This window comes from Bactrocera tryoni, chromosome 5 (genome assembly GCF_016617805.1).
Source record: "Bactrocera tryoni isolate S06 chromosome 5, CSIRO_BtryS06_freeze2, whole genome shotgun sequence".
In the NCBI taxonomy this organism is placed as follows: Eukaryota; Metazoa; Arthropoda; class Insecta; order Diptera; family Tephritidae; genus Bactrocera; species Bactrocera tryoni.
Window position 1 is genome coordinate 55,447,844 of NC_052503.1, and position 9,488 is coordinate 55,457,331.

A 9,488-nucleotide genomic window follows, 5' to 3' on the forward strand; every position below is an offset into this window, starting at 1 on the left:
AAAATCGGGTTAAAACTCGCTCTTGACCCCATATAACTAACAAGCATTATGTGTCTGAAGGTACTTTTCTGGCTTTAATCCTTGCAAGTTGCAAGAGTATGGCATGTTCGGCTATACCCGAACTTAGGTCTTCTTTCTAGTTATTTTTAATAAAGAAAATCGATCTTTTATGAAAAAGTGTATCTCGATTTTGATCGGTTTCCTTACAAGAAGTGGATTGTGTTTGGACGGTTAGTATGCAAGTTATATGAGGGTTGCTTATGTATTTCGGGAATAGAGAACAAAAAATATATTTATCATCGAATATGTCTTAACTGTTTTCAAAGTATTCTCTATTAAGATTTATACAGCTTTGAATATGTTTAAGCTTATTTTTGAAGCGCATTTGCCACTCTGATTGAGGTATCTCCAAAACGTGCATTCTGAACACAATAACGAGGACATCTTAGTTTATCTTTTACATTCGGCGTTAAGTCACGACTACACGGTGGATGATTCATCAACTAGATGTTTTCAGTGTTCAAAAAAGCAGTTGCTTAAGTGGATGTGTGAGAGCTTGCATTGTAGTAATGAAGGGTGATCCGTCTAATGCGTTTGCTTTTCCTGATTTTATGAAAGACAACTGGCAAAGAAATGGTTGGGTGCCACTCAGAATGCGGCATGTCGAACAACTTTTGTTGGATTTGTCTCATCTGGAAACACATATTCGGGATAGTACGCCTAAGTCCGCGCTCTATCACCTGCCGCGATGTCATAGTCATCATATTGAAAATATTCTGCTCCCACTATTGTCTCAATATCACAATAGAAAACATGATGATGTTGTAATATCAGTTTTCGCATAGCATAAATAGTTTTCCGATCAACAACAACTGATTTTGGACGACCTTCACGAAATTCGTCTTGAAGTTATCTGTGACCTGGAGTGAATTCACCATATCAGCGATAAACACTAATCTTTTATGGAGTTTCATTGCTAAAATTTGAATTAAGTTCATCGACGCACTATTGCTGAGATAATAAACGACGAATGGTGTAAAAAATAATCATCATTGGAAAAATATACATAAATCAAATGTATCAAAATTTACGATAAAGTTGTGAGTTATCAGATTGCAACACTAGGTGTGTCAAATTCCGAAATATAAAAGGCAACCTCGTATGGTCTACATATAAAAATAGATATATACATATGTAGATATATTCGGCGATTGTCTTTTAAAATAGTCCGTGGCAAAATCCGTTGTTAAATGAAAAAGTATTTGATATTGATCAATCAGTTAGTATGGTAAGATGCCTCTCCTATAGTGATATTATACCATTAATATTCCGTGCTGAAGCACTTATTGATTAAGAAATCAATTAATTTTTATTAGTAGGTATTAATATTTAAAATTCGTTTATTATGATTAACTGTATCAAATCGAAGTTTTGTATCATTATGTTCGGCATTTTATGTGTTTTCGATTACAGCATTTTGTAGGCGCGACAGTGCTCTGAGTCCGCTCAACCTGCAATACCGACCTTTTTATGGTACCAATGAACGGATGGAGTCATGTGTAGAAGTTCACGCAAGAGAAAAAAGTTTCTGATTGTTATGCACTTGGGAGTGGCAAGAAACGATTCTTTTACATCCGACTTCCGGTCCTAGACCAAGTTTCTTCTGGGCCGCCACGTAAAAACCACTAGCAAAGGAAAATAGAAAATAGGCTCGGATGAGAGAATAACGGTTTCATGACATACTCCTGGAATGTCCGGTCCCTTCATTGGGAAGGCACCGCTGTCCATCTGGTTTATGTCCTCATTAGAGTGAAGGCTGACGTAGGATTGGACAAGGACTGAGGCGAGTAGGTCCTTGTGGCATTTACTACAGTGGGCATATAAAGGAGCGCAAATTCAGTGTGGGATTCTTGGTGGGAGGGAGACTCCGTCGCCGAGTACTGTCATTCACCTCGGTGGATGAACGATGTCAAAATTGTGCTTGGCGACTTTAACGCAAGGGTGGGCAAAGAAGGTATCTTTGGCACAACAGTCGGTAAATTCAGCCTCCACGAGGAAACATCCCCAAATGGGTTGAGGCTGATCGACTTCGCTGGGGCCCAAAATATGGTTATCTGTAGATTCCAGCATAGAAAAATTCATCAAGCCACCTGGCTGCCTCCGGATCGAAAACCTACCAACCAGATTGATCATGCTGTGATAGACAGGAGACACATGTCCAGTGTTTTTGACGTGCGTACGCTCCGAGGTCCTAACATCGGCTCGGACCATTATCTTGTTGCAGCCAAGATACGCACCCGCATCTGTGTAAAAAAAAACACACGTCAACAAACACATGGAAGGTTCGATGTCGAGCAGTTGTAATCACAACAGACAACCGAACGATTTTCTACTCGACTTGAACTTCTGCTCTCCGAAAGAATTAATTAACAACAGGGGTAATACTCGAAAATTCTACGAAAAGATGCGGTGCCTAACAGAAGGTTTCAAGACCGGAGCATACTCTTGTAGAACCCCAGAGTTGATCTAGTGACTGCTCGATGACGATGGAGCAGACGTTCCATTGCCCTACTATGAAGGAGTTCGAATAGCAATTACTCATCTGAAAAACAACAAAGCGGCGTGGGCCGATGGATTGCAGGCCGAGCTATTCAAACACGGTGGCGAAGAACTGATAAGGAGCTTGCATCAGCTTCTTTGTAAAAATTGTCGGACGAAAGCATGTGCTCTGCCCAATCCACAAAAAGGGACACCCCATTATCTGCGCTTACTACCATGGGATAAGCATCCTCAACATCGCGTACACGTTCTATCGAGAATATTATGTGAAAGAATAAAGCCCACCATCAACAAACTGATTGGACCTTATTAGTGTGGTTTTAGATCTGGAAAATCCACAATTGGATAGATGTTCACCATGAGCCAAATCTTGGAAAATACCCGTGAAAAGAGAACCAGCGTACATCACATCTTTGTCGATTTCAAAGCTGCTTTTGACAGCACGAAAAGGAGCTGCTTTTATGCCGCGATGTCAAAACTAAACGGCTGTGTAAACTGACGTTGAGCAATACCTAAATCTCCGTCAGAATCAGGAAGTACATCTCCGAGCTGTTCGATACCAAACGAGGTTTCAGACTAGACGACTCCCTGTCGTGCGACTTTTTCAACCTGTTGCTGGAGAAAATAATTCGAGTTGCAGAGCTTAATCAAGCAGGTACAATTTTCTCCAGACTGAATAAGGAAACGAAACAGGTGGGTTTGGTGGCGAACGAGGGCAAGGCGAAATATCTCCTGTTATCAAACAAACAGTCGTCGCACTCGCAACTTGGCTCTCACGCCACTGTTGACAGTCATAACTTTGAAGTCATAGATAATTTCGTCTATCTGGTCAATATCGAAATCCAACGCAGAATAGCTCTTTTCAACTGGTGCTACATCGGACTGAGTAGGCAATTGAGGAGTAAAGTCCTCTCTCGACGAATAAAAACCAAACTCTATAAGTCACTATTTATTCCCATCCTGCTATATAGTGCAGAGGCATGGACGATGACAACATCTGATGAGTCGACGTTACTAGTTTTCGAGGGAAAGGTTTTGCAGAAGATTTATGATTAGATTTGCGCATTGGCCAAGGCGAATTCCGCAGTCGATTAACGTTGAGCTGTACGAGATATACGACGCCATTGATTTACTTAGTTCAGCGAATTAAAAAACAACGGTTAGGCTGGCTAGATCGTGTTGTCCGTATGGACGAAAACACTCCAGTACCCGCCGGGGGAGCAGAGGAAGAGGAAGACCTCCACTCCGTTGGAAGGACCAAGTGGAGAAGGACCTGGCTAGGCTTGGAATCTCCAACTGGCGCCACCTAACGAAAAGAAGAATCGACTGGCGCGCTGTTGTTAACTCGGCTATAATCGCGTAAGCGGTGTCTACGCGAGTAAAGAAGATGAAAAATACATAAACGATTAGTGTTAAGTATTATAAACAACCGTTTCATGAACAAAGTGTTATTCTTTGTAGCAACATGTTACGAGAGTATGAAAATAAATATGAATGAAGAAATAAAGAGAGCTTGTAAATATGGTACTCGTAGCTGTTCAGGGTTTAGGTCATGACTGGTTCAAGATAACACGTTGAACGTAATCGATATTTTTAAAATATAATGGTGATTCAATTTCCAATTTAGTTCAGAAAACTTTTTATTGAATTTACTGTATTGGTTTTGCATAATTTGCGGTCCAGATACTGACTTTAAGAAACTATCTAGAGCATGAGTATAGAGATAAAGGTGTGTGTTTCAGTTAAATATTTTTTAGTCCTACGAACTTACATACTCTACATATATGGAAAATTGAAAAGTTCAAATCAATTGACTGTCCCAGAGTCCTCGCTCTAAGGTAATGCTAAATAATCTCAACACTCTTGAGTATAAATGCATAAAATTAAATTGAAAAAGTTTTAACCTAAAAATTCACAGTTAGCTTAATGCATTTTGAAACTCACGTCTGTATGTATGGGGAGGGTCTGCTCATTTTGGATGGTAGTAAATCATGAAAAACCTGCTAAATAAAAAATATGCTTATGTGTTCGTTTACTTTATTTCAACAAGAAGTGCGTTGCAAATGACAGCATTGAACACAAATTCTAGCATACATACATACATAAATCCATAGCCATATTTGTGGTCTTTACCATGCAAATTAAAAATCGGATTTGTCCACAAATTTGAATATCCAAAAGCACATTGATGAAGGAGCAATCTAAGTGAACTAGCCAAGAAAGTATTTAAGAAGTTTGGAAGAAATAGAAGCGACAATAAATAAACCGCACAAAAGATGAATTTTAAAGGAAAGAAATCGATTAAGTGAAGAGGGTAGGGGGCCCTAAGTGTATGAAGGAGAGAGTTTTGAAGTCACCTGCATGGTGGTTGACGCCAAATCTCGCATTAAGCAACTTATTTTTGTGCGCTCTTTTATTTGCACTTTAAAGTACACTACAGAGTATTTTTGTTTGTTTGCACATCTCCCTTGAGAAATACCTTGGATTGTTAGCGAATAATTTACACTTTAGCCATCACTCATCGGTAAGAAAACGCAGCGCGACACAGAGTTATCATTAACAAAGTAGATTCAATGAATAAAATCCAATATAAATTCTCTTCAAAACTTTCACTTCGTTACACACAAATGAATAATGTGTGCCGACGAACGATCGAAAGTTTGGAAGGGAGCAATGCTCGAAGCGGTGGTCAAGTCAGATTTCCCGATGCGGCCTCGGTCTCGTGTCTGACAAGCGCTGATACTTTTAAAAAAGGTTTCCCTCGTTCTCCTCGGTGTCGCAAAGGGGGCCATAACCTACGGCTTCGATAAGGTAGTCCTTAGAATACTTCCGATGGAAGCCTGGGAAAATGACCCGTTGGCTCCATTGGGGAAGAATAGTACGAAATGGAGATCGGCTCGTCTTCAGTCTCGAGCGGTTGTTTGAAGAGCATCGGGTCGGTAAAGACGATGGTATGGAACGCTGCTGCAAAAGAGTTTGAAGTTAAAGATCCTTCAAATTAATGATAAATGAATGAAATGAAGAACCAGAGCTTGTTTGTTGGACAGAAACGACTTTAATATTTTTCTTTTATACAATTTCAGCAAGGAGGAGGTCACTGGTAAACTAGAACCATCTCCAGATTTGCTGAGGAAAGCTCTGGAAGCGGCCAAGCGCAGAAGAGTCGGCGTCATAATCAGAACGGATGCCAATTCACGGCACACTGTCTGGGGAAGCTAGGAATGAAATGGTGAGTCATTTTTGGAATTTGTATGTAGAGAAAACGTCTCTATTTGTAATAAGGCAAACTCCTCCACTTTGTGACTGCTATCAAAACGGAGATCCTTGACGATCCGAAAATCTATGGAGAAATTATTCACTTGATCTCGGAATGGAGGGTTCTAGACGACCATTCCTGCTCTGATCATAGATATATTAGGTTTAGTTAAGACGCGACGCACACAAAGTGCACAACTTATATGTAGAAACTTCAGAAATACTAATTGGGACTTGTATAGCAGGAAGCTTCGATCAGCTCTTTCATCCGCGCCCAACAAGGACGCGATCCTATTCGCGGGAGTCTCTTTAGCAAAGTCCGTAGGAGTTGCTTTAGCGACGGTAAGAGATTGTATCAGGCAGAATTGGCTGTATACAAATTCGAATGAGAGACATCCAAGAGATCCTTGTGAAGAGCCTTCTGCGGAAGTGTGGGGGTTGCTGCAAGTTCTCACGCTTTGGACACATCCTAGGGAAAAGTCCTACCCTACTGGGGTCTGGTTCACGGGCAGCTTTCGTTGGAACTACTCCTGGATGATCACTTTCCGTTGAATCATTACGCTGAAGAAGTTCTACTGAGTAACTTCAAAAAGCCTCCACACTCTTCTTCGACCTTTTGGATGAACGTCACTTTACCTGGGCACTGAATTCATTCGAAGCAGCGGCCGGTTATGGAGTCATGTAGTTGGTTGGTCCCACCTACGCGAACTGCGTTAGATTAGGTTTTGTGTCGAGGGCCTGGCGACTGAACGCTGAAATCCTTTCCTTCTTCAATTCTATCCCAGGAAACTTCTATCATTGCATCGGAGAGGCCACTCGTAGCGACTTTTTCTCTGCTCACATGTCTATGAGGGTTAGGTGGATAGGAATTAACTTTAGGCTACTGAAGCATACATAGTGGGCATTCAGTCCGACAGGAGGACGGCAAAACTGGTGCTGAGCTCATCAATTGTGCGCTTAAAGCTAGTCAAGGAGTGTCTATCTGTACGGCTCGTTTGGGTGCCTGGTCACCGCGAAATCGCTCACAACTGCAAAGCCGATGACCTAGCTAAGGGAACGGCACCGAGTTGGATCACCTTTTCTGGTGATTGACTGACATGTTACGGTAGTGGTTTTATTTAGGATGATGATTTTTAAATAAGTAAAAATGATTCTGAAGATAATGGTGATGAACACCAGATATTAATTTATAATAAAATTATCTTTGAATATAATAACTTTTTCATTTATTTTATAATTTTAACTAAAAAAAATTGTTATTATTTTATAATCAGCCCATCTTCAGCAGTTATTTTATTAAATTGGTGAGTATCAAGTTTTTTGATATACTATATTTCAGATAGTTCCGTTTGAATGTATATTTTTATACTATAACTGCACCGAAGCTAATATACTCTTCACAGTTGTATTTAGTTTAGTACCTATTTGTCCAGTTTGTATGGAAGCTATATGCTATAGTAATCCGATGTGAACAATTTTTTCGGAGATTACAATATTTCTATGAGCAAAAACTCATACCAAAATTTCGTGATGTATATTGTCAAATGAGGAATATCTAAACTGTTCTCTATCTTTGGCACCATGAACTTGGTGGAAAAACGAAAAATTATAATATATTGGGTGTTTTGGGGGCAGAGAAAGGGATGGGATGATTGTATTAAAAGTAGTAAAAAGTCAACTGCAGGTACTGTGCTTCAAATATTCTATTACTGGGGCTTATGCTTGGCGCGGTAAATTTAAAGTATGCAATCTCTCGTTAAGATCTGGTTCTCAGTGCCAATGACTGACCTTTTACCAAATGTATATACCTAAAATAAGGATTTTAAACATTGCTTGACCTTATACCATATTTTTCGATCAATATGTGAGGTTTCATTAAGAAAATGAGAGAGTACCATTTCTTAGAAAGGGTATGTCGTAATTGATAAAATCGCATAAATATTTCCCCCATCCCAAATTTACCCGATATAATTAATTATGACTTTGTTGATGACTTGAAACCATTTATATTGGTCTACAAGGTGCGTTCCAAAGTAAACAGGACTTAAAACAAACAGAGCAAATGGTTTTTCCGGCAAAATCAATTTATTTTATTTAAAATATTCCCCTTCTGCGTCAATGCAGCTTTTTGCACGGTCCAAAAATATGTCGAACGAGTGTTTTAGCTCGTTGGCCGGTATGGCCGCCAGTATGCCGGTGCAAGCCTTTTGAATGGCCTCTACGTCTGCATAACGCTTTCCTTTCATGGGCAAATGTATTTTTCCGAAAAGGAAGAAGTCGCACGGTGCCTTATCAGGTGAATACGAGAAGAGGTTAATGGTTAAAATGTGATTTTTGGTCAAATAATCGTCCTTCGAATGTTGGATTCTGAGCAATTTTTGGTCGTCAGTCAATTTGTGCGGAACAAACCGTATTGTTACACCTTAAGCCTAAATGTTCGGTCAAAATGCGATAAATCGATGTTTTCGAGATGTTCAATTCCATTTCCATGAATTTCAATGATTATTTCGGTTGATTTTTGATGAATTCACGCACAGTTTCGATGGAATTTCCGGTGGTCATGGATTTTTATGGGCCCACATGTTGATCGTCATTTATGTTCTCACGTGCACTTTGAAAACGTTGAAACCACTCGTGCACTCTGCTACGGAATAGGCAGACATAGCCATAAACTTGTTTCATCAGTTGAAACGTTGCGGTAAAACTTTCACCAATTTTAAAACAAAATTTAATGTTGGCTCTCTGTTCGAAGCTCATTTTCGCACCGATAACACAAACTTACTGACAATTAAAACGCAATAACTTCACTTCCAATCTATGAAATGTCATGAAATTCTCACTGGGAAATCAATAATATAAATAACAAGTAAGGAAGGGCTGGGTTCGGGTGTCACCGAACATTTTATACTCTCGCATGATAAAGTGATAATCGAGATTTCATTATCCGTCATTTACATATTTTTCAAATACCGTATTTGTGTAAAGTTTTATTCCGCTATCATCATTGGTTCCTAATGTACTATATATGTATTATACAGAGAAGGCATCAGATGGAATTCAAAATAGCGTTATATTGGAAGAAGGCGTGGTTGTGAACCGATTTCACCCATATTTCGTACATGTCATCAGGGTGTTAAGAAAATATTACATACCGAATTTTATTGAAATCTGTCGAGTAGTTCCCGAGATATGGTTTTTGGTCCATAAGTGGGCGACGCCACGCCCATTTGCAATTTTTAAAAAAAGCCTGGGTGCAGCTCTGCCATTTTATCCGTAAAATTTAGTGTTTCTGACGTTTTTTGTTAGTCCGTTAACGCACTTTTAGTGATTTTCAACATAACCTTTGTATGGGAGGTGGGCGTGGTTATTATCCGATTTCTTCCATTTTTGAACTGTATATGGAAATGCCTGAAGAAAACGACTCTGTAGAGTTTGGTTTACATAGCTATAGTAGTTTCCGAGATATGTACAAAAAACTTAGTAGGGAGCGGGGCCACGCCCACTTTTCAAAAAAAAATTACGTCCAAATATGCCATTCCCTAATGCGATCCTTTGTGCCAAATTTCATTTTAATATCTTTATTTATGGCTTAGTTATGACACTTTATAGGTTTTCGGCTTCCGCCATTTTGTGGGCGTGGCAGTGGGCCGATTTTGCCCATCTTCGAACTTCTT